Below are 27,716 nucleotides of genomic sequence, written 5' to 3'. Positions count from 1 at the left end.
TTAGAAAAAGTAAAGAAAATATGTTGACACTTAAGAATATCACTAATGCTTCCAAATGAGAAAAAGTAAGTTTTCTTATAATTTGAGTACCAACATTTGTTCGGCAAAATCTAATTTCTGATTTTGAGGTTACAACTCAATTTTCCATTATTTATTAAATATAAAACAGAATAAAAAGGAACCACAAAAAAGCCCCATGACATTAGATGAGCCATGGTGCCACATTATAAATTCTCTTGAATCTTTTATTTAAATAAATATATAATTTTAGAAAGGAAATATAATTCAGTGTTAATTTTACACATTAGTAAATATATTTGAACCTAGAAATGGCTATTATTTAATATAAATAATGGTTATGCTATTTAATATAATTCACAAAAATGTCATGAGATAGATAATACCACTTTTATCAACAGACAAAAACAACAATTCTCAAGAAATTGATCGATTGTTTGATTTGAAAGATTTAAGAGAGAGAGCAGGGTGGAGGGGCAGAGGAAGAGGGAGCGAGAGCCTCAAGCTGACTTTGCGCTGAGTGTGGAACCTGTTATGGGGCTCGATCCCACCTCCCCGAGATCACAACCAAGCCAAAACCAAGAGTCAGATTCTTAACAGACTGGGCCACCTAGTCTTCCCCTCAAGGAATTTAAATACTTAGTTCAAAGTCATGCAGCTCTTTCATTGTGGAATTTAGATTTAAACCCATGCATTTCTGACTATATGTGTTTTCTTCCCAATATAATATTCTAAAATCTTATTCTAAGATATACTATTGATTATTGTTCATTGTGTGACTATACACACTTTGATTACCCATTCACTTAGTGGCAGACATTTGGATTACTTCCAGTTTGGGATTATTACCAATAAAGAATCTACCAATGATACACAAATCTCAGTGTAGAAATGAGGCTGTGGACAGCTCTGAAGGCCCTTATCGTCTCAGCAGTACACTCGGGAGAGGATGTGATCCTCTATGCATTTGGTTTTGTTTTCCTAGAAAAAGCCATTTTTCCTAGAAATTCCATTTGGGGGTCATTCTCTTTTCTGGGAGTGTTTCCAAAATGTTGTTTGGGAGTCCAAAGTTCTAGAGACATGCCTATCACCCAATCTCTTGTGCATAGCCCATACTGTGAACACTCCTTTTATTCTACAGGAAAACACAACACAAACAAACATACAATCAAAAACTTTGTAAGCTGCTCTGTTTTATTCAAAACTTATCTTTTGGTGGGTTTGGGCTTGGGAGTGGTCTGGCCCAACAAGGACACTTCTCTGTGCAAGATCCCTTGTGGCTAGCAATTACAGAGCAGACTACACAGTTGAAGGGCCAAAAGAGGCACGTAGGAAAAAACACTGTGAAATATCATTTAGCAATATTTGAATAGATGCTTTAAGAACAAGCATTTGTTCTAAATTTTACATTTGTATATCTTTACGTAGCATTTTAAGGGAAAAAATAATAGGAGCAGTGAGGTTTTTTTCCCTGTAGAAGCAGTTCATATATTATTTAAATTTGCGTCTTTTGAAAGTATTAAAGGGATTCCTCAATGACTGTAACCTTACATTTTTAAGGATGGCTTTTGCCAATCAAGGAATTTATAATCTGGAGTAGATAACTATGATAATGGACATGCCAGGAAGCAAAGGTAAACTTAAAATGTTTTAAAGTGGATCAATATTAGACTCAATAATTGAAAATAGACGGTGAATGTCAACCATTGGTTCCGCAATACTAACGAACCGCAGTTGAATATCAGCCCTGCCTAAGGGTCTTCAGAGTTGATAACATGTTTTTTTCCTGTATATTTTAACTGATACAACGTAGCACAGCCAGAGCCAGTATTTTTGGTCATCATGCTGGCTGATGAGCACTCAGAACTGCTTGCTATCCCATCAGAAGCTAGTCTTTGGAGTCCAAGTAGTTACCAATTGGTCCTCCTGGAAGGAACAGAAGGCAAGCTGAGGACAAAGCAGAAGCTGACACCCTCCCCCCCCCACCATGGGATATATGTGACATTCTTCAGGCACTCCTGGCTGCCCTAAAGCTAAGGAAAGGAAAAACAAATAGTTAACTTATAGAGACCACAATCCTTCAAGACAGGAGTCTCCCTCCGTTTACAAATGTCTTAGCACTCTATAAGAACAAAGCATTTCTATCAATAACCTAGCTTCCAGAAGGAAATGTAGATAGAATTGAACGTCCTTATAAACTGCAGCCCATTGACAGATACTTCAAGTGGGCAGAGTGTAATGTTCCTCCAGGAAGCTCCCAACTATCTTAATGTTAATGCCTTGCTAGAGGGAAAAACAACCTTAACATGACAATAGCAAGGCTTCTGGTGTCCTGCGAGTCTTCTTTTACATCTGAAACTCCTTTTGAAAACCTCCCTTTTCCTTACCTGCCCAACCCCATAGTATATAATCAGCCACCCCTCACAACTCTGAACAGTAGCTCTTTCTGCCCGCTGGTCCAGTCCCTGTGCTTTAATAAATCACCATTTTGCATCAAAGACATCTCAAGAATTCATTCTTGGTCGTCCGCTGGCTCTGGAGTAAGAGATCATTCCTGAAAGCAGAAGAATATTCATTTTTCATTTCTCAAGCTTTTACAATCTATTTTCACAGGTCTATCATTCTCTTAGACATAGTGTCTCTTACCTAAACTTGTTAACCAAGGACAGAGAGCATAATTCCCAACTTTTAAATAAATTAGAAGGTAATTTGGAACTGGGAATTAGACCTTATAAAAGCAAAATGTTTTATCTTGGATACTATCTTCCTTCCTTCTTACCCAGATTTCAATTTGCAGAGGTTTAAGCCTTCAGCACTCCTCCGATCCTCTGTGTTCTTTTATCCGCATTTCTCACGGCTCTGCTGAGCAGCGTAGCAGGTGGTTTATGTAGGCTCAAGATCTTTCAAAAGAGCAGTTATCACATTTTTCAACAGCTCAGGTAGTAGGAATTTGCTTCTTTTTTTTTACACAGTTCCTTTTTTTTTTTTTTTTTTTGAAAGGCACGTTTTTTGCCAACTGTAAATGGAACTCAAACCCCTGGGAATTTAAACTCATTTCTAGGTTTGGAATCTACATTACTCAAGTGTGTTTGAAACATGCAAAAATCATTTCCTCTCCAGCTCAGGGATGTCCAAGAGGCCCCAAACCTGAGCCAAACAAGATGATAGCCAGGAACAGTGAAATATCTTCATATTTCATTTCTGTTATTCTTCCCGTTGTATTAGACATATGTGGTCCCAGGGCCTTAGGATAATTTCAATACCTTAGAATACATGGTATGGTTTTTTAATGATTTTCTTTGTAAAATCCATTTCAAAACCCCACTAAAAGAGAAACAGTTTTTTATCTTACTTTTGTACCTAAGTTCTCTAGGAAGCGCTGTTGTTGAATAGCATTTTCTATTTCATCAAGGTTGTTTGGCAATGCTTTAAATTAGTATTATTTTCAAAAATTACACACTCAAATATCTCATTAAATCATCACAAACAAGCAGGTCTTACGATGAATACTAGTGAGGCTGCCTCCAGAAACGAGAACCTGACCTTTCCCAAAGTCACCACTGCCCTGATGGGTAACACCAAAGATGAACTTCTGCCTGTCGAACTTCATATACATGGAGAGCTCGCACTCTTTCCTATCTGATTGGTTTCATCCCACACTGGGTTGGTGAGACCCATCCATGTGTGGCTTTTTGTTACCATTTGCCTGTTCTCACTGCTCTGTAGTTCAAATAGACAGGATTTTCCAATCGATTTCTAGACCTGATGCAGTTTCATTTAAAATCCAAAGAGGGTTTTTGGAAATTAACAACTTTATTCCAAAGAAATAGGCAATCTTGAGAAAGAAGAATAAACTTGGAAAACTTACAGTATTTTAACACTTAGGATAAAGCTATGGTATTTTTGAATATATGGATAGTGCAAAGAAAGCCAGAAAGAGCAAAGAAACATGATAGAGAGACCAAAATAGTCCTCTGATTTTTGCCAAAGACATCGTAGTCTGGTGGGGAAAAGATGATATTCTTAATAAATGATACTGTACAATAAGTGATAATGGGTCAATTAGATAGCCACATGGAAAAATGATTTTTTATTTCTTCACATGGTATACAGAAACTTAAATCCTAAATGTGTAAGATAATCAAATAACCATCAACGTAAATGTAAAAATCAAAACAAGTAAAATAAAAAACATTTTGGGGGAAATATGTTTGTGATTTTGAGTAAGTAAATATTAACAGTCCTTAATATGTGCAGTAATGCCATGGATTTCTTTTCCCTCAGGTAATTTTTTGAATGAGCAACAAATTATTGGATTACAAATGTTTCCTTGAATCTTTTAACTCTATTAACATCTTAGAGAAATCTGAGGTGGATTTCTTGTTTTACTCCATCCTTTTTATGTTTGAAAGCCTAGATGATGTTTTTATTCCTGGATTTAAAAAAATCACAATAATGCTTGAAAACAACTGAAAAAATTATCAAGGGTAATTCTTAGTTTACAGGTTTGAAAAGTCCCCCCAAAATACAAAAGTAAACATTTGAGAGAAAAGTGAAACAGTCAAGACAGACTAAAAGAAGGATGGTAAATTATTCTACCACAGTACCATGCTTACAAATTAGAAGAGTCTAAAATATTTGATTAATGAAAAGACTTTCAAATTAAATCAAAATGTGAAATAAAACAACAAACCATGACACAACCAAACCCAAAGCAGAGTTGAGAATGACCAGGCAGGGAAGGATCAGCCTGGCTGCTGTCACAGCCTCACAACTGGGGACCCCGCCCACAGAAGCTCCTCACAGGGTCTTTCTCTTGCCCCTCCCCACTGCCCTCTGTGGACAGGCAAATTTTCCACAGAGAGGACACGTAACGATCATGAGGGACTCCTTACAAAGAGGAAATGAAAGAACCATCTTAACCTCTGGAGTTTTCTCAGAAAGGTGTTTCATGACTCATTATGGAACTTTTATCTGAATCCAATTAAGACTTTTTTGTATCCATAGGACATCTCAGGGAAATGTTTAGTACTTCTTCCAATCGTTCTTCTGATGTCTACCTAAATTGACAATTTCTAAGCCCCAAGTGTAATTTCTCCTCATTGTAATCAAGACTTTTTGTTGTTAGCATGTTTCCAATGTTGCTGTTATCTAAGGTATGACCCTAACAATTTGATCCCTTTCAATTACATACAATTTTATTTTTCGTTTCTCTGAAACCACAAGTCTATCTTCATAGGCAAAGCTGTCATGATTTAATAACAAGAAAAATGAAACCAAGTCTTCAGGTCGGGGGACCACAAATGGTCCACAAATGGACCATTCTGTTAAAGGCCAGAAAATAGATATTTTAGGTGTCATGGGCCACATAGCCTAGTATTGCTGCTGCTTCTTTTTTTTTAACCTTTTAAAAATGTGTAAACCATTACTAGCTACCACACAACAACTGGCTTCCCTTGCTTACGTGTTATGTGTCATTCCGGTGGTAGGAAACCTGGTAGCCACCATCCTGGGACCATCTTCAACTTTGCCATTGGACTCAGGTATGAGTGTACAGACGCACCAGAAGTGTTATCCTGTCCCCACTATGAGAAACCACCTTGTAACCCACGGCACTAGGCTTAGGTAAGGCTTCTTTTGCATTTAGTCTTACAGATTCTGCTCATTTGCGATGTTCGGTGAACAGCTTTCTCTCCCTCCCCGCTTCAGTGAGATTGTTTCATACACTTTTAAACCCAGTAAGACCGTTTTAACACATTCTGCACCCTGTCAGGGGATTTTCTAACTTCCTACATGGTTTTTTTTCTTAATGTTTTTATTTGCAAATATTAGGGTTCATTCTCTATTTTTTCTACAAAATTCTGTGAGTTTTGACAAATGTGTACTATCACGTATTCACGTCATTATGGTAACCTACAGAATAATTTTCATCACTTTACAAAAATGCTAAGTTTTATTGACTCTACACTATCTTCCCCGACGCCTGGATCTCTTGTAGCCACTGATGTGTTTACCCCCCCTATGGTTTAACCTTTTGCAGAGTGCCCTGTAAATGTAATCATGCGGCTTTTTCAGACCCACTGACTGCTTTTTATTGTGAAGAGTGTTAACACAGTACAATACTATTGAAGAATGTGGCATCCATTCACCTATGGAAGAACATCTTGGTTGCTTCCAGTTCTTGTCGATTATGAATGAAACTATCATAAACTTTGCACATAGGTTTTTGTGGACCTATGTTTTTAAACCAGTCGGACAAGAGCTCAGGACACCGTATGTCAAGGCTGGGGTTAGTTTTGCATGGAACCGCCAAATTCTTTCCAAGTTCCTGTACCAGTCTGCATTCCCACCAGTAGTGCAAGAAAATTGCTCTTCCTCTCCATCTCACCAGCAAGTGGTACTGTCGGAATGACTTTGGGTCATTCTGATGTGTATGTAGTGGTACCTTGGTGAGGTCATTTCCCTTTTCCTCATGACAAATGACATTGAATATCTCTTCATGTGCTCTCTGTCATCTATGTATCTTCTCTGGTGAAATCCCTGCTAGGATCTTTGGACCGTTTTTCAATTGGGTTGTTTGTTGTTTGTCGTTGAGTTTTAAGTGTTCTCTGTATGTTTCTGGTACAAGTACTTTTCAAATGTGTTTTGACAGTGTTCTCCCAGAATGTGCCTATCTTTTCATTCTCTCAAGAGGGTCTTTCAGAGAGCAGAGATTTTTAATTTTAATACCTCCCAAATAAATTTTTTTTCTGTCGCGTAGCATGCCTTTTTGCATTGTATCCAAAAACACATGACCAATCCCAGGTTCACATATGTTTTCTCCTTGAAATGGTATTATTTTACATATTACATTTAGATATAGATCTGCTCTGAGTCACTTTTTGTGGTAGATATGAGGTCTGTGAGTAGGCTTATTTTTTTGCATATGGGCATCCAATTGTTCCAGCACTATTTGTTGAAAAGACTATCCTTTCTCTATTGAGTATGCTTTGTCAAAAAGCAGTTGACTGTATTTGTGTGGATTTATTTCTGGGCTGTCTGTTCTGTCTCATTGATCTATGCACTATTCTTTTGCCAATACCATGCTGTGTGATTACTGTAGCTTTATAATAAGTCTTGAAATCAGATAGCATGAGTCCTCCAACTTTGTTCACTTTTAATGTTTGTACTGTCTATTCTAGGTTTTTGCCTTTCCATGGACATTTTAGATTTAGGTCGTCAATATCTACAAATAGTTTACTGGGATTTTAATAGGGTTGTGTCATAGTTACCTGTTTATAAGGAAGTGTGTAATAAATCCTTTCTGGAATTTATTGCCAAAAGTGAAATTTACTTCTCTTCAGGACACGGAATCTTTTTCAGTGAAATCCATCTAACCCTTTTTAATACTGGCATCAAGAAAGCAAAGAAATAAATCAAATTTAGAAGTCACTCTGGTTATTTATTTTTTGTATTGTTTTCAATGAGCTTTTTATTTTAACATCTAGACCTGTATATATATGTGTGGACACATATGCACACACAAATATATATTGATATGTATATATTCATATATATTCCAAACGTATCCTATTAGTGGTAAATATAAGTTATAATTAAGATGAGAAATAAATAAAACATAAATATATGAATAGACTAAAGTAAAAATTTAAATAAAAAATCAATAAAGTGTTATTACATTTTTGTTTTGGTGAAATTTTTATAGACCGTTGGCATCAATTTGTCCTCTATGTTAAATATAATAGTTGTTTTTTTCATATATGTTGTTTTACCTTTGTTTCAAGGGATTCTTTAATAGAATTGGAGGCTATCCCACATGTAAATGCAAGGTCCCTATGACCCACCAAAGAGGAGAATATGGGCGGGATAATTTGTTATGGTGTTTTGGTTAGTGAAGATGCCAAAGTTTTATAGGAGCTAAAATTCAAATTTATCATCTTAGAAAAATATATTTGGAAATGCACTGAAGCGTGACTAGTGAAAAAATACAACGGGGCCTACTTTTATTTAGATCGTGTTAGTAGTTGAACATTTGCAGAACAGAGAATCTGAAGATGTAGTAACAACACTGTACAGTGATATTTCTCAGATTCTGCAGAGAATCTACACAGGTTTCTCCTGTGACTCAATGATGGAAAGAAAGAACACTGTTTTTTAATAGTTAAACTATGTAATCTGGTTTACCTTTTGTAGTTTGTGAAAAATATATTTCATATAATGCTGGCTCTTTCCTTTGCACATGGATAGCACTTCTCACCAGTACCCTTGGGCAAGAACAAACAACTACTTTCGAAAAGAAGTATGCTGAAGAGATATCACGTATATAATAGAGTAGTAGACCTGAGAATAGGACCCAGAAATCTCGTAATGTTTCTGTGTTCATAAAATATACTCCATGTTTTTCTTCTTATTCAAAATGTATCTGGGGCCTATTGAAAACTAAAATAATATTTCCAGAAATAGATGATCTCCATAAGCTATTTGTAAATTCAGAATGTCACCCACACAGTCTTAGAGGCTTTACCTTATCTCATATTTTGTTAGTGAACTCATAGCTATCCTTTAAAACCCACACCAAATGGCAAAGCCTTTCTGAAGGGTTCCTGGCTAATTTTGAGTACATTTGGAATTCTAGGATGGTACACTTTTAAATATACACTTATACATTGGTGTTTATGACTACACCCTGAGAAAATTGATAAAAGTGTAAAAATGGCTGGCATCTCTTTTTTTTCTTTTACCGGGAATAATCGTCTACTTGACACTACTAAACAGAGAAACTTTACAGTACTGTGAATCTTTACTTACTGTCATTTTGCGAGATCCTTTTTGGGGGGGGATAGAGTCACCTCTTCAGGGGTTCCACATATGAAAACTGGCTCAGATTCATGAATCGAACAATGGAACATGACTTCTTGTTAAGGTGACCACCTGCTATCTCCTCCATTGTTGCATTAATCTGATTATGGATATAAGTAGCATCTCCCCTGGTTGCCTCTAATAATGCCATATCCTATGAACCATCTCCACAACTCTTAGTGGGCCAAGCCCCTTGGCTGCTTTTCTGACCTTGCTAGATGTTGCAAGTAATTGTGGGCCATTGATTTCTGACAGTTAAACCCCACCACCTGGTCTCTATCGCCTTGGGCCCCCATCATCCTTATTACTATTTTAACACTGAGCAGACCAATGGATGAAAGCTGCCCATTGGAGGATTGCCTAATGCCCATTTTCCTTCATGGCTGGAAAGGGCTCAGGTTTACCATTTCTGGTCAGTCATTAACTGGGGACATCACAGGTAATGTGTGGCCTTGGTGGGAACGTGGCCAGAGATCACAAAGGTCCAGCAGTTAGTTGGAGGCTGGTGGCTCACTGCACTACTCAGAACACCTCCCCCCACCACCATCTTGTTCTTTAACGAAGAAATATATGTCACCATAACCGAACTATAGTCCTTAGCCCACTTGTATCTGCATGTATCCTTTTCTCTTCCACTCCTTTCACAGTATTAGTAAGTGGGCTCTTACTCTCTAAAGACATTTTTTTGTTGTTGTTACTTATGTGTCGGAAACAAACATCCTCCACCATTTTGAGAAAATTATATTACTAATTATCCACTTCATCGCTATTTCTTTGCTCCTGGGTGATAAGCCTCATGGTGGCACAAGTATCTGTTTGTTTACCGATGTATCCCAGGTGCCTAGAATAGTGCTTGGAGTATAATAGGTGATCCGTAATTACTGATTGAATGAATGAATTTTTACACTCATCTTCACCCTATGGCATTTAAATATGTTTCAATCCCTGCCATCTTGGAAAAATAAGTTCTTGCTCCATACTCACTACCCCGTATTCTTCTACCTTATCTTTCTTTACACTATTGATGGTCAGATTTCTAAAGAGCGCTGATGAAGCTGTTTTTACTCCCAAACTTGCCATTCATTCCTTAATCCTTCCCCATCTAGTAAACACCTCATTTGAAAAAAATCTTTTTAATAAGATCGTTAATGATCTCTGTGCCCCTGTTTTTAATGAACATGTACCAGTCTATGAAGTTTGCTATCTCAACAACATTTCACACTACTTATCATGTCCTCCTGATTACAAAATCAAGAATCAGATGCTTAACCAACTGACTGAGCCACTCAGGTGCCCCCATAATTATAAGTCCTAACTATAGTATAGTGTCTAAGATTTAGTAAAATATCCAATAAAGGGACATTATGCACATATATAATTAAAGGACATTAAAGGCATAAAAATGTACACAAATGAGATAATTTTAATATATTATATGACCTATGTTCTTTAAAAAATCTATTATTCTATTTATGTGTCTCTTAAGGAACACTACTCATTTAAGGATACAATAAAATTTCACTTGTTCAAGGAATACATATGAGTGAATCTAAAACAGAATCTGAATTTGCCAAATCATTTAAGTAGCTTCTCAGGGGAGACACAGTTTTACGACTTGTTGAAGAAACAAATCTTAACTGTCACAGAGATATTTTATAAAGTGTTTAGAAAATTGGGGGAAAAAAATCTTCCTGTCAGTGTAGAAACATACGTAATATATTCTTTTCTACAACCATCAATAAAAAAGAAAACTTTTTAACATCCTGGCACTGAACATTTGCACGTCACATTGTGAATCAAACAAGACCTTGGTAGATTTGTATTTAAAAACCAAATTAAGCAGTTATTATTTTGTCTGCAAACTGAACACAAAGTTTGAGCTTCTGATGAGAAATTTGAATTTATGCAAACCATGCACGAACCCCTCTATCAATTTCATGAAAATTGAACCATTCTATAGAATAGCAGAGACAAGCATTCCAGGGCAGGTAGCATACATGCTGACAACCTCAACATATGGCTACTAGAGGGATTCGAGTTTTTGCTATTTCTTAGGCTTCAAGAAGAAAAAAATAGAAAGTCAATGGTTGGTGGTCTGGTCTTTATGGAGATGTCATATCATTCTTGTTTGCATGTCATTGGTCCATAGTTATTTACATGGTCTTCCCGAGTGTAAAGGAAGCTGAGAAATATAAGACTGAGTGAGTAATGAGCAAATGGAAATGAGCAGATATCAAACAATTGTAATAACTTTGTATTATGGTGAGCAGAAATAATGGAATGGCAGAAAGTAAAAAACATCATCTTGACAAGAATTTATTGTTGAACTTCTCAGCCTTTTGGCTAAGATCAAGTGAGAAGAATTTCATTGTTGAGACTGATTTTGTTTCAAATTTATTAAATAGGTGAGACTCCAGAAAGATTATGGTTTGATAGATAGTAGCTGGAGAAATGATCCAAAAGAGAGAAAAAGTTTGATGTTATAGGACATAGATAGAATAACAATATGTGAACAGGACAATGAAGGGTTCTGAATGAAACCAGCTCTGACTAGAAGAATTGAGAATAGTTGCCTATTGTAGCAGGAGAAAAGGGATGCTTGATGATGAAGGTGGCTTTGTACATTTAATGATGGGATAGCAAGGGGGTCCTAATTATCATGAAGTATGAATGTACCCATGTTGGTATCAACTTCTGCCTTGGGCTACGGGCAATCAAAGATCCTTGCTAGATGGAAACATCCTCTATTTATTCCTCCAGAGTTCCCACACAGTAGGAGAATGTCAATATGAATTCTTAGTTTATCATCAAGAAACACCTAAGAAATAGGCCTACAATTTGTGAAAGTCAACAGAAAGAACAAACAATATACTTTGTCAACATACCAAAGGATAACAGAAATGGAATTTCTCTCTTTTATTTTTTTAAGTTTTATTTATTTATTTATTTGGGGGGGGAGAGAACGTGAGCAGATGAGGGGCAGAGGGAGAGGGAGAAAGAGAATCTTAAGCAGACTCCCCTCTCAGTGCGGAGTCCAACTCCCAGCTCCATCTCAGGACCCTGAGATCATGACCTGAGCCAAAATCAGAAGCTGGAGGCTTCACTGACTGAGCCACCCAGGTGCCTCTAGAAATGGAGTTTCTTATACATAAATTATAAAATAACTATATATGTAACATTTTATAAAATATTGAAAACAACAGCAAAAAAGAAAACAAGACATTGAGAAAATGGTCAAACAATATCTTACACACACAGATGCTTCTCATAGGTATTGCTACTCCTCAATTCTCTCTGATTTTTCTCCTGGAAGACCTGCTTAACTGAGATTTTACTTGATATAAAGTCTCTACTATATCCTCAGTAGTGAAAATAAAGGGATCTTTTTGTTTTTGTTTTTGTTTTGTTTTGTTTTGTTTTTTTGGGTAATATACACAAGTCTGGGTCATTTCTATCTCTAAAATCAAAATTTTCTACATATGTATGACTTTCTCAGCCCGAAGTAAAAAAAAAAAAAAAAAAATTGAATGTGTATTCTGTTCTTTTGTCCTTTTAATCCCCTCCCCATGGATATTAGCAGTAAAGATCTGTAAAATTTCTAAAGGATTTGACACTCTAAGTTAATGAAGTTAACAATGATCAAATATTTCTAATTAAAAACAGAAAAATGGAAACCATAAATAAATGGGAAGAATGAAAGGATAGCAAAAGTACTATCTATATTATCATGGAGTACATATTTGACATTAAAATATTTGAGTACAGAGAAAGAAAACATGAATGTTTTAAATAACCACATAAAAAGATAATTGCTATGTTATAAAAAATCATTTTAGTTTAGTAGTCCTGTATTTCCAAATTTTTAATAAAATTAGTATTTCTTAAATTCTGATGATCTCTGAGTAAACTAAAATATAGTTTCCTTTGTCAAACTATCCTTTGATAAATTGGCATAGCAACAGTACTCTTTCAAGAGCTTATTCCAAAAGTTTAACTTGAGTATGAAACCAGATATTAGTAATCATGTTCTGTACAGAATAAACCTTAAAACCACAGAGGATCTGTTGCAGCTGGTCTATTGCGATCTTAGAGCCAACCTTAAATCTACTGAAATCATTGTTCTCAGAATATAGGTATAAATATATTCATATTGTTGTAAAATGGTTTCTGAGTTAACTTGAGCTATCTGGGACTAATTTACCTGAATCTTAGTTTACTAATATATTTCAAACAAATGGGTTGCATTTTTATTGAGATAGCATGGACAAAATAAATACATACAGTAATATCTCTAGAGCTCTACTCCTGGTCACAAAATAGGATATTCACACGATTCCTCTTTTTCTTCTGGATGGATAGAGAGTGATAAATTATAGTGTTACTAATCCATCTTCTGCTATTACTCGATTATGCTGGACACATATTTTCAATTACGGTAAAAAATGGTATAAATCTGATTCTAACAAAATATCATCTGAACAATAAAATACGAAGAATGATGGACCAACTTTAGGTAACACACACATTCCTTCAACCAAATTGCCCTGCTCAAATACCACCACCATGTTCCTGTCCTTACTTCTTGATGGACCCATTTCTCCTGTTATGTATATCTATATATCTATATATACATACAGAAAAATATAAATTAATGAATATAAATATAAAAGAAAAAGAGAGTTTGGTAATATAGATCAAGACATTTCTCTGTTCAATGACTAATAGCGCAAATTTATATCATATCACTATACTCCATATCTAATTGAAAACATTTTTTTCAATTTTTCCTCATAGATGGAATATAGTTTTAACTTTTTTTTTTTTTTAAGATTTTATTTATTTATTTGACAGAGATAGAGACAGCCAGCGAGAGAGGGAACACAAGCAGGGGGAGTGGGAGAGGAAGAAGCAGGCTCATAGCGGAGGAGCCTGATGTGGGGCTCGATCCCATAATGCCAGGATCACGCCCTCAGCTGAAGGCAGATGCTTAACCGCTGTGCCACCCAGGCGCCCCTATAGTTTTAACTTTTAAAAGTAAATCTTACATACTTTGGCTGAAACCTGTTTGACTATCCTTATTTGCTAAGAGGAACAGCTAAAAAGAGCTTGACAGATAAGTAAATATTTTTTAAAAATCTATTATATACCCTTGAATCTAAGGAAATAATTACCTACTTAAACAGAACCACTTACACTTTCTTACCAAATGACTTTGAAAAACTCTTCTTTCTTTGTGTTTATTATTGCTAAAGATTAGCCGCTCTTTGTTTATATGACAATGTTTAATTCAGGAATATTAAAAAGTAAAATAAAACTCAATAATTTACAGGAAAGTGCTGGCACAGCTGGAATGTGTCATTATTATTCTCCTTTGCAAAACAGTATTTTCATGTTTCCCACTGATATGTGATTATTGTTGCATCTGCAATGCTGACCGACCATTTAATAGCATATAATGGGATGGTGTAAGTTTAGTAACTGGAGCGAAATATGTATAGACTACTACTCATTACTAAGAAATAGTGTGCTTAGGGATAGGCTCCAAACCAAGAAAGAATCAAGAATATCTAGACCAAACTAGGGAAAAACAACAACAACAATAAGATGCTTAATTTTCTTTTCTCAATTGCCAAAAAAGACTATTCTTGATGAAAAATAAGACGGGATACTACTCATGTCAAAAAATTACAACATGTTATAAATGAAAGCCCCATGCTTCTAGAAATCAAATTATATATCATATTATATATAAGTATATTATATATTTAGTATATTATATTTTTATATTTAATATAAATTATATATTATAATTGTACTTATCACTTACATATTGTAAGTTATACTGATATCTATTTTATGTTTAATATATAATATATATTGCATATATCTTTCTTAGGGGACAATCTTAGATTAGCATTCAAAAATATGCACCTTTTGCACTACTATGAATGGCTAGAGTGTCAGACAGATTCACATGGAATTACAGGTCTCACCCAACAAAAAAATTTACTAACAATGGTAAGGAATAGTGAAACATTATACCCTGACTCTTCCGGTTGTGGCTTTGTAAACTCCCTTTTTTAAAGTGATGAGATAAAAACGCATATGGAAGCAATTGGTACAAGAAAATCACTTGAAGTATTTCTGTCTTTATATCTTGGTAGTTATGTAGCTACAAATTCTACATGGTTTATGTCCATTCTCTTGATAGTTATATCCCATAAATCCATAAATTTCAAATTTATTTCTAATAACCAATCTACAGTGGACAAGAATATCTTTCCACATGAGAGCTAAGTACAGAGCAGTGCCTACAATCTTCAGAGTTTTATTCCAGCCAGTCAATTCCAATAGGATGTTTTTATTTTATTTATGTATTTGAAAGAGAGAGAGAGCATGTGCATATATTTGGGGGAAGGGGCAGGGGGAGAGGGAGAGAGAGAAGCAGACTTCCCCCTGAATGCAGGGCCTGATGCGGAGCTTAATCCGAGGACCCTGAGATCATGAGCGGAGCTGAAACCAAGAGTCAGTCACTTAACCGACTGAGTACCCAGGTGCCCCAGGAACACTTTCAATTCTGAACAAATGTTATTTCAGTTCCTCAACTTTTCCTTAGCTGCATACCTCTTAATCCGATCTTCACAGCATTTCTTTTAAGTATGTCAATTTAATCAACAATAATACTATGATTTTTTTGTTTCTGGGAGTTGATGCTGTCTCAGTTAACTTTGAGGATACCTGCTTTGTAATCCTTTGGGTTCATCTTCCACAGATTTTCATACGGTGATAGTGCTTTTCTTTTCAGCACTGAGTAATAGTCCATTGTCTGGATGGCCCACAGTTTATCTATCCACTCACCTACTGAAGGACATCTTTGTTGCTTACAACTTTTGGGAATTATAAATAAAGTTGCTATAAAATCCGTGTGCAGGTTTTCATATGGATGTAAGCTTTCAACTCCGTTGAGTAAACACCAAGAATCATGATTGCTCGTTCGTGGTAAACATATGTTGAATATGTAAGAAACTACCAAGCTGTCTTCCAAAGGGACCGGCAACGAAGGAGAGTTTCTGTTGTTCCCTATCTTCGCCAGCATTTGGTATTGTCAGTGTTCCAGATGGGGCCGTTCTAATAAGTATATGGTAGTATACTTTTTATTATACTATGTTGATACGTACTACCAAGTCACCTACCAGAAAAATTTTGTCTTATATTCCCTCTAGAAGAATGCATGGTCTATATCTTACAAAATATAGAAATTCAATAATTAAAAATATAGCATGTTACATTACTTCAAGTATCTTTGAATACTAATGAGTTCAACTAAGTTCTGATTTCATATGGGAAATAATGTCAGTTTCTAAACATTACCCCCTTTTTTTGATTGTAAAACTGGAAGCCACTTACATAAGTGTATTAGGCAGGGTTCTCCAGAAAAGAACCAATGGGATACACACATGTGCGTGCGTGCTTGTGCACACACACATGCATAGATTTGTTGTAAGTAATTGGATCACGCGATTATGGAGGCTGACAACTCCAAAATCTGCAGTTCAAGTCCAAAGGCTGTCTGCTGGCAGAATTCCCTCTTGCTGGGGGGAAATCAGGCTTTTGTGCTATTCAGGCCTTCGTCTTAGTGGCTGAGGCTTAGCCGCTTTAGGGAAGGCCGTCTACTCTACCCAAAGTTCACCCATTTTAATTTTCATCTCATCTAAAAATACCCTCGCAGAAACATCCAAAACAGTGTTTGACCACATAGCTGGACACCACTGCCCCGCCAAGCTGACACATAAAATTAATCATCACAATGAGATAGTATGAGAGTTCTGGCATTTCATTTTACGTTACTATTTGCACTACTAGTCACTTCTGTGTCCAGAGGTGTTCAAAAAATAAATGAGAACTAACTTTCAATCATTGAAAAATAAAATGCATTTTTTACATAAAATATATGGTAACAGTGCCACTGATAATTTTCATCTTTAAAAAACTCAGGAAAGAGTAGTGCTTTTTTCAGAAGTTGCAATAAACACTGGAATGTTCGATTGATTCTGTTATCCTATACTGACCAATTGAAACCAAAAACTAACTTATGAAAAGTAGTTTCAGGAAGTATGTTTCTTTGGAAAATTTTGAACATGAAATGCATTTTGATCTGCACATTTTTTTCCTTTCCGTTTTCCATTTCAAAAGTTTCAGAAGCTTTTTCATGTTTCATCCCCATACTAGGCGGCCTTAGATGTGTTTCATTTCAGAATTGTGAGGATCTTTGAATCCCATTATTCAAAGTAAAATGGAATGAATTGGAGAGTTATCAACCAACATGAAGTGTTCCTTTTTTGGAGGCAAACCTAGGATGACTTAAAAAAATTATTCAGAGAAGACCCAAATGTCATGATTCCTCCTAGGCGCGGGATCACGTCCTGTAAATTTGAACCTTTGGCTGTGGAGGGCTCTCCCACAGAGTGCCCTGAGCTGGCTCTCATTGTATAAGTGGTGGTAAAAATGTCACATCAGTCCTGCCTCTTCTCTTCCATCAAAACGCATCTGTCATGACAGACAAGGTGACCAAGAAAACGCAATAAAATCAACTGCACCAAAGTATTAATTGTCATTATGTATCCTTTGTATATATTCACTTTTAACTGTGAAAACACTTTGATATGAAACAATGCATCTCAATGGAACAATAGGTGTCAGGCTAATCAAGAGGGAATCTGTCCTCTTTGCTGATATACAATGACAGGAGAGCTTTTAAGATACGTGCAGGGAGGCCACGGTTTAGTGGCTCCAAACTGAAAATCAGAGGGTCTAGATGTGTAACAGCATGTTGAAGACAGGCAGGGCTCTGAGGAAATTTGCATGGAGAGAGATATTTTCCTGGAGGTTTGTCGTATGGCACCTATGGAATAAGATTCGAGAGACAAGGTCAGAGGTATGATAGTCTGTACCAGTTTTAGCCCTGCATGTGGAGTAGCTGCAGAAAAAGGGAGGAGCTAAGTCTACAGGAGTTTCTGGGGAACTCAGACATGATATTGAGCATTATTTCATATACCTGTTGGTCATTGTACATTTTCTTTGGAGAAAAGTCCATTCAATTCCTGGCCAATAGATAAATAAAAAGATAATCAGCATCCAGTAATCATCAGGAAGACACAAATCAAAACCACAATAAGATATCACCCCACACCTGTTAGAGAAGCTATTACCTAAAAGCCAAAAGGTAAGAATTATTAGCAAGGACGTAGAGAAAAGAGAACCCTTGTGATAATATAAATTGATACAGCCACTATGGAAAACAGTATGGAGGTTCCTTAAAATATTTAAAATAGATATACAAAATGATCCAGCAATCCCACTTCTGGGGATATATCCTAAAGAATTGAAATCAGGATCTCAAATAGATATCTTCACTCTCATGTTCATTGCAGCGTTATTTATAGTAGCAGGCATGGAAACAACTTAAGTGTCTATCTATCATCTATCTATCTATCTATCTATCTATCATCTATCTATCTATCTATCTATCTATCTATCTATCTATCTATCATCTATCCATCTATCATCTGTATCTTACATGTATATATGATATATGCCTTAAAAATGAATATTATTCGGTCTTTAAAGGAAGAAAATCCTGCTATTTGTGACAACATGGACGAACCTGGAGGACGTTATGCCGAGTGAAATAAGCCAGACACAGAAAGACAAATACTACTTGATATCACTTACATGCGGAATCCAAAATAGTCAATCTCATGGAAGCCAAGAATTGAACAGTGATTTCCAGGGCTTAGGGAGACAGGGTGATGGGGAGATGTTCAATAAGTATAAAGTTGCAGTTATGCAAGATGAATAAATTCTAGAGAACTGCTGTAAAACATAGTGCTTATAGTTAACAATACTGTACTGTACAAAATTTTTTTTAAGAAAGTAGATCTAATTATTTAATTATAATCAAAAACCATATAGATAGATGGATGGATAGATTATTGAGAGAGAGAGAGAGAGAAAGAAATGTGAAGTAGTGAGAGAAGGAATGTTCTCCCCATGTTTAATGAAAGAAAATATCACTCTGATGTTCATAGGACTGAGAGGAATACACTGGCTATAATAATAATAATAATTATATTGATAAAAGAATAGCTAGCATATATCAAATGGCTATGATGTAATGAGCACTGTGCTAAGAGCTTTCCCTACACATACATGCCACATAAAGCCCACAGCAGGTACAGAACATTTCTCCAGGGAAAATGTGCTCCCTAAAGCCCCTTGCTTGCCTGGGAAGCTAGCTTCAATTTCTTCAGGTAGCAAAAGGAGATCCTTTGGTTCCAGAAAGGGTGTCTAGCTTAGCACAGTTGGACTGAGCCCAGCATGGTGACTTATTCCCATTGATCACTCTAAGGGATGAGCGTGTGACCAACTTCGGCTACGAGAAATACAATGGGGACTCTGATTGTTCACTGACCGAAGGACATGGGTTCTTCGTGTCTCTCTATTCTGACACTCTGGCTTTATGCTCAGGTTGGTAGTGAGATGGTGTGACAGCTTCTGATCACATTCAGACATGACTGAGCCTCTTTCCTAAGACAGAAACAGATCACTCCTCATGTATTTTAAAAATGCCAAATTGTAGTCTATTAGACATCCATGATATTAAAAAAATATAATTAAAGGTTATTTTTTTCTTAGAACTCTATACCCCATCAGATTAGAATCTCTATCTCTATATTTAAAATTTAGCTTGTGTTCCCATGAAGTTTCTCCATGAGATATATATATAGGCTTCTCATCTAGTGAGGTCTTGTGTTTATTGTTCCACAAATGGTATTTTCCATTAAGACACTTAGAATCTTCAAATTTGATTGATAATGAAACTGAGTATCAAATAAAGTTCTTATTGGTTTTACCTTGTTTCATATTTTATTCTTTCGAGTGTCTGCAGAACTATCTTTTTTGTCTAATTATGATGAGGCCACACTGACCTGAGGCTGCACCTGCTATCGGCCATTTGTTAGATGTGCAATTCAAGGCAAACCGCGTATCCGAGCTTTGGATTCTTCACATGTACAATGAGTTGCTGTGATGAACAAATGAGCTAAATCATACAGAGCATAGAACAACATCTAGGAAACTAAAATTTAGCTATTTTTTTTCTGTAGAGTAAAAATTCCTTCAACAGAAAACATGCCTATAAGTTTTGTCTTCTGCAGTGTCCAACACATTGCTATCATTTATTAATGTGATATTATAATAACCTCTTGTGTTATTATGACATTTTTCAGTGTCAGCCACAGTATTGTTGTTATATAAGGTAAAGCAATAAACTTACATAACTAGAGTTTCAAATATCTTTAATAATAACACGTTTCGTCCTCATTGAAATGAAAATACCCAGAGCTCCTTGGCCATCGATGCTAAAAGTAGACCCTGCTTTATTTTTCCATTACTTTACAAATAATGTCTACTTACCACATACTATCTTATAGCATACATTCTTTTGTAGATAATCAGTGAATTTCAATGAGAATTTTAATAAGTCCTAAGTATTGTATTAGATTTGCTTTTGCCGGGTGTTTATCGTGCCCCATGAGAGGTCTGGGAAGAAAAGAGATTATTTACTGTACTTCAGAGTTTGAGGCATATTGTGAATTAGATTCATTATTGCTGTTTTTATATGCAGTGTTTTTATATTACATTATTTAACCCTTTTGTAGATAGTTTCTAATTTGTCCTAATCAGTTAGGGATCCTATAGAGGTTGATACCTTCTTGAATTACCAATTTAGTAGAAAAAAATGTGATTGAAATAATCATGCAATACGACATCATAAAACGTATGTTCAGACAACTTTATAAATGCATGCTATTTTGAATTTTAGTATTAGCATTATTTTTCTGTAGTTGAGTCTTATAGTAAATATCATTTAACATATGTTATAATATTATCGAAGGGATTGCAACAATGTGCCCCCATAAATACTGTGCTAGATAAATGTGGAAAGACTATAATTTATCTCTCAGAAATATGGGCTTGCTAACATGGCAAAATGAAAAGAAACAAAATACTGGAATGCTCACATAAAAATGGAAACTAATATTTACTTGCATAAATTTTTAAATGCATATTCTTTAAATAGACATAACCACTTAAAATGAAGATAAACAAGTTACTCATCAACCAAACTATTGGTATGTTGTAAAAGACAAATATATGGAACTCTAAGAAAAGTCAGTTACAAAAACAGCAATGGATTTTAAGCTTGCATGAACACTAGGAAAATCAAGAGAGAGAATAACAGAGAACAGAGTAAAGAAAACTAAATTGAACTTTATTTCTCCTTTAAAGGGTTATTATGTGAGCCAAACACAGCTTTGTGGTATCATTAGGGGCAAAAATTTACCTCTGTGTGTAATACATCTTAACCGTAAGCATATAGTGTTCGTGTGGGGGAAGCTGACCTTCTAACTTGTCTACTTTGGCTCTTCTTTTGCTGACATTGGTACAAAGTTGAAAAAGACTAGAGCCTTGGCCAGAAATCTAAGAAATATGGCCAACGTTACTAGATTTGATTTAAGAACTCTGCAGTGCCTTTCGTTTCGACGCCTAGTGAAGACATTTGTATTGAGGTTAATATTGAGACTTACAAAAAAAATGTCGCTGTTCCTTTTATGAAGTTAGTAACTGGAAGAAAGAAAGGAGATGATGCAAAGTACGATGAATTTGATAAATGGTGCTTTTAGCCCAGTTTGCTGTTTGCAGTGAGGTTGTCCGTCATGGGTATTGAACCATATGCAAATGTAGGACGTTGGCTTAGTATACTGTTTTGTAGTACATGACAAATAACTTGTAACATGTCAGGAAATAAATGCTTCGGTGAAATCACATCCTTAGTTATTATCTGGTGTGTGTGTGTGTGTGTGTGTGTGTGTGTGTGTGTGTCCTTGAGACTGTATGCCTTTTGTCTCTTTCTACTAAAAGAAAAGAAAAGTAATAATAGACATTTAAAATATAACCACCATTTGGAATCATAGATATTTCTCAAGAAGGCTAGCATATTGACACATGTAAGTTAATTCATTAGAAATATGACTGGTCTTTATTCCCTTTAGTCACTTAAAAAATAAATAAGACCTTCAACCATGCCTTTGTGTAGAAAATGCAGTATTACTGGTTTATACATATTGCATGAGAAATTGCATAATATTTATATCCTACACCAGCCATTCTGTGCCCCGAATGCAAATGCCAACAAGAAGCACATATACCCATAATCAAATCATAAGTCATGTGCTATTATATCTTCCAATTAGAGTGATAAAGCTTCAAAAGTTGGCTTTGCCTGTACTCACAAGAAAATAGAAGATGCATTGTCATTTCATTCCCTGTAATGTCTTCTATGGATCCTCAAACCCAATAAGGATTTGCTGAATTCATTAGCATGATCTTTATAATCCATTTCAAATTTGCTCTAGCCCTCCTTTCCAGCCTCACCTCTGGCCACTCTACCCCCAGACGTGCAGCCAATTATGCAGAAACAGTTGTGTTTTCCAAACAAGCCATGTTCTTGCATGGCTTGGGGTAAGGCTTACTCCAGCTTTTCTTCATCCTCCATTTTTTTTTCTCCAGTTTCCCAGACTGTCTAATTCACCTTCAAGGGCTTTGTTAAGTTTATCCTAGTCCCATCTATTCAAAAGAAACAGACTTCTTCATTTTCTGTGTGTTTGCTTTCTGCATAAAATTTGGGATGCAAAAAGATAACTTCAAACCAGTTTAGGAAATCAAGGAAAATGAACTGGAAGGACACTGGGTAACTTGCAGCTGGAGTTATTGTCAGATCTCAAGTGGGACTGGAAGCTGGAAGCGCAGACAGCTTTAGCTTTCTTGTTCTTTTTCTCTCTCTCCCTCAGGGTCCATGTAGTATTTTGTCTGTACATTTTTCTGTGTGTGTGTTTTTTCTTATTTCTTCTTTCTGAACACCATTTTCTGTAGGTCTCTGAGCACAAGACAAAACAGCCTTCACAGATATACAAAACCTTCACATTTATGAACTCACAATAAACTCACACATGTCCCTGAGTCCTAAAACCAATTTCACAAGTGCAAGAATCCAATCATTTGCCCTGGATCAGGTGTCTGTGCTGGTCTAAAAAGCTTTGGCCAATTGGTATGGATCTCAGCACACATGTAACCAGATATGTAAGTTGAACTTTTTGAATAAGCATGTTTGGAAAAAAGGCATTGACAATTTCTAGTCTATTTTCTCACTATTATAGCTTTTAATGCATCATATGTAAATAAGATAGCTTCCCTTGACAAGCTGTAAGCTATGTAAAAGTATGGATCATAGCTTATTCTTTTTTTGCCCAGAGCAAGCTTATAGTAAGTTATTGAGAAAAGTTAAATGAATTAGGACGAATGCAATGCGTTGTCTCTAAAGATTATGTCCACCAGGGTAACATCATGAGAACTTGCGTGACTTGTTTTGCAAAGTATCTGAATAAACTTTTACTTATATTTCAAATATCTGAATAAATATACTTTAAACAACGCGCGAAGTCTTGGGTAGATGACCATGAGGGAAGCTGAATCTAGACTCCTGGATGTGAAATGTCAAGGCTCACTTGGATTTCATGTATACTGAAGGAAGCAGCGGGTATAGTAAAACATAACTGATCACTTGGTGTTTCAGTTACCTATTGCAATAACAAGCTACCCCAAACTTAGTGACTTAAAAGAACAGCTGTTTTCTTCCCCCACAATTCTCTGGGCCAGGACTTGGACAGAAGGAAGCAGGGAGGGCTTTCTCAGCTTCACCATGTCCCAGCCCTCAGCTGGACCATTCAAATGACTGGGATCTAACTGGAATGTTTCGACCAGGGTCATAGTTTTGAGAAATTGATTCGAGTTTGTCAGCTGGATTTCTCAGTTGTTCTCCATCTACGATCTCTCCCGTGGCTACCTTGAGCTTCCTCACAGCATGGTGGTCCCCAGGTACTTGGATTTCTTACATCATAGCTGGCTTCTCTTCAGAGGGAAGCAGCTATTTTCTTAGAGGCTGGGCCCAGAAGGGGCAAATCACAATTTCCAATGAGCTACATTGGTTGAGGCAAGTCACAAAGCCAGTCCAAAATCAAGGGGAGGAGCTAGGGTCTCAGCATCACAACGTGTAGCTGAATCACATGCAGAGGGAAGGAATGGATGGTGGCCATCTTTGCACATGGCTTAGCAAATGGAAACAAAGGTTACATTTAGGTACCACTTTGGTAATTGCTTACTGCTTTCAAAATCAGTAGTAGATATCGCCTATGGCTGTTCAGTTTGGTGTTTGGGCAAACTCAGTCTTGTTCCCAATTTCCTACATATTGATATATCACTTTTTAACTTTTGCTTCATTTTACCTTCCCGGTATATATACCAAAATGGTCTGACAGGTAAAAACCTACCATTAGGATTTGGAAACATCCAGCCCTCTCAATTTGGTTTTCAAATATTATCAGGTGAACTTTATTAACTACCCTATACCTCTTATTCACCATGGCCATCTGACTTTCCTTAGCTAAGTGAGGGAAACTACTTTATTGCTTTTTAACACAGATTGAGAGGCTGAGAGACTAAGAGACTTAGAAAGGGGTGCCTGGCTGGCTCAGTTGGAGGAGCATTCAACTCTTGATCTCAGGGTTGTGAGTTCAAGCCTCACATTGGGTGTAGAGACCACTTAAATAAATAAAACTTTAAAAAAAGAAATTTAGAAAACCAGGAGTCATTGCATTTAATTGGTGACATGATAGCTAGTACAAGGTTATAGAGCTAAAAAGATGCTTATATTTTCAAGTATTTCACAGTTGGATTTCATAATCGTGTGAGAGCTCTCACGATTTGGAATTTCCAAATGTCCATGATGTCATGTACATGTGCTCCATGTTCCAGTAAAACTTTCTTTCCCAACAGAGGTGGCCAGCTGGATTTGGTCCTTGAGCCATAGTTTCCTGACTCCTGTTCTACATAATATTAGGTATAAACTCTGTTACAGTTAAGATAGGGCTCAGGTGTAAATAATAAAAGACTCAACAAAAAGTGGCTCAAACAATTATAGAATTAGTTTTCTACCGTGAAACAAACAATAAAAAAATGTGTAGGTTTGAGGTTCTGGGTTCAACAAAATGCCCGTGCTACCAAGGACCGGGCTTTATCTTTTTGCCCCACCATCCTAAGCATGGGACACTCATCTTTCTGGTCACAGAATGAGTGCCGTACCTCCAGGAGTTGCAACTATATCTCAGGTAGGAGAAATTGGTTGGAAGGGTTTAAAACTTTTCTGTGGATCTTTGCATTTTTTGATAGGAAGGGAAACCTACTCTCAGAAACTTTCACTTATATCTCCTCAGCCAGGTACATTTCCCATGACCAATTTTATTTGGAAAAGAGTCTAGAAAGGTGGTTATTTTAGTTTTATAACTTCCATGGTAAATGAAGCTGAAGGGAAAGGGTTTCGAATGGGTTCTATTAACTTAATCTGTAGCATATCCCCCTCCAATATTTAGGCAGATCCTTGTTATTAAACTACAATTATCAGAAAAAGGTCCAAGTGGTGATGTAGAATCCTGATATACCTGATATATACACTCAGGCATTGAGCTCTGAGATTAGAGCAGGGAAATACAGATTTCAGCCATTAAATATGAAAGTCCTTAGGTATACACCATTCATATCATATCATTCAACCTCCTATCCATGGATCAGGTAGGAGGAGATCAAGGGAGGCATCAGTGAAAAATGAGCATCATTTAATCATGGAATGAAACTTCCCCAGATATCACCAGACCATTAGAAATTGAGAAGACATACAGATTTCCACTTTACATTTCATTGGTCAGAACTCTGGAATATCACCATCCCTAACCACATATGTGTCTGGAAAATTAAGTGTTATTTTGCTAGGAGTATTACCACTCTAATCAATGATTTTAAGAAAAGAAGGAGAGAAGAGAATGTTTCTTGGGTATTCACTTGGCACTGTCTATCACAACATGTAATGTTTGGGTATGGTGAGAGTCACACATTCACTGGCTTCTTAAATCATTCTTCATATATATTTGTGGTTTGCCTACAAGAAGAACTGTTCTGGATATACTTAAAAATTATAGTGATCAAGAGAGACAAATTGTTGCCATTGTACTTGCATTAGAGTAAGGGTGGAGAGAGACAATAAATACATATGACAAACATATACACATGGATAGTAAATCAGATAATGGCCAGTGATATTAAAAATGAAGCTGAGTGATAAGACAGCCTCTGTTGGTGGGATGGGTTCATCCCAATGAGCTTGGCTGGAAGGCCTCTCTGAGGCTATTTGAGCTGACATTTAAGATGTGAGAAAGATCCAATCATGCCAAAAATCAGAAAAGGAGCATGTAGGCATCAAGGAGTTAGTGACAAAGCCCCTAAAAAGTGGCTTACCTTGTGGGATAACATCAGAGGACACAATGAGTGAGCTCACAAGGGTATTATATGAGATTCAAACTACACACCGAGCCAGGCATCATGGCTACCTACAGGCTGTGGGAACGCCTTTGGATTTTATTATAAATTGGTAGGCATTAGTGGAACATTTAAATGAGAGAAATAGTATGATGTGATTTTTGTTGGTAGAAAGTAAATCATTGGTGGGAATCAGAGTCAAATCCTAGCTTTCATGTTTTACATATGCTTAGTGTTCAAAAAAGAATGACACTTTCTCTTTTTTTCGGTGACCTTTCTAAATGTTATGTTAAAGATAAATCAAAAATGCATTGCAACGCACTGATTCTGTTTGCCCCCAGATTTGGAAGTACCATTAAAACTGATTGATTTGATTACTGTTTTGTAACCTTGAGATTTGCTGAAAGTGTCAACAAAACAAAGTGTCAAGAGCAACATAATTAAGTTGCCATGATAGTCATTCTGTGGTAACTATGCGGAGAGCACACTGCCCATTATTGTCCATTGATATTCAGCCCCACGTCTTCTCTTCTGTAATCTTCCTGAGTCTGGAAGCTCCCAAATTACATTTCCAGATTTCCTTGACAGCAGAGTGTCAGTTACATCCTGCTACTGAGGGTCCGCACAGGAGCGGGGAGGTGAGAAGGAAGGAGGTAGAAGTCACTGATTCCACGGGTGGCTTCAGCACCCTACTGACAGACAGCCCAGTGAGTGTGTGTTTGAGCAGTAAGGGGGTGGTGCTGACTCCAAGGTTTCTGCAGCATCGTGGGGGGTGGGGGGATGGTAGTTTCTTCTCAGCAGCAGGGGTGGGCTGGTGGTTGCAGCAGAGGCGGTAGCACAAATGTGGGTTCACTGAGGTCCAGAAACAAGTTTCCTTCTTTAGCTAAGGAGCTAAAGTGAGGTCAGATCCCTGGGAACCACGAACTTTCCCCTTCTGCTGTTTAGATTTTCCGGTCTTTAATGACATTTGAACAGCATCAAACTTCTCCTCTATGTCTTTCATTCTCTTTAACTTCATTACGTTAGTATTTTTTCAATACTCACTTTGGGCAGAGGACATTGCTACTTTAGAGATCAGAGCAAATTAATTTATTTGAATATGTGAAAGGTGATCACAAAATCAGATGCTTTCTAAACAATAGAACTGTATAAAGCAATCCTTCAAAACACTTAAGGTGATCATCTTTTTATATTTTACTTAATTCTTTGTTTGGTGGCTGCTGGCACATATACCAAAGCAGATAGCCATTAAAATAGAAGAAAAACACTCTAATAATTATCCAAACATAAGTAAACAATTATAATATTGTCATTAAAAATATGAAGATTATTTTCATTAAAAATGTGAAAAG

This window comes from Ursus americanus, chromosome 19 (genome assembly GCF_024610735.1).
Source record: "Ursus americanus isolate L20-20 chromosome 19, mUrsAme1.1.p, whole genome shotgun sequence".
NCBI lineage: Eukaryota > Metazoa > Chordata > Mammalia > Carnivora > Ursidae > Ursus > Ursus americanus.
The sequence above is the reverse complement of the archived record's forward strand: the minus strand, read 5'-3'. Positions refer to the sequence as shown.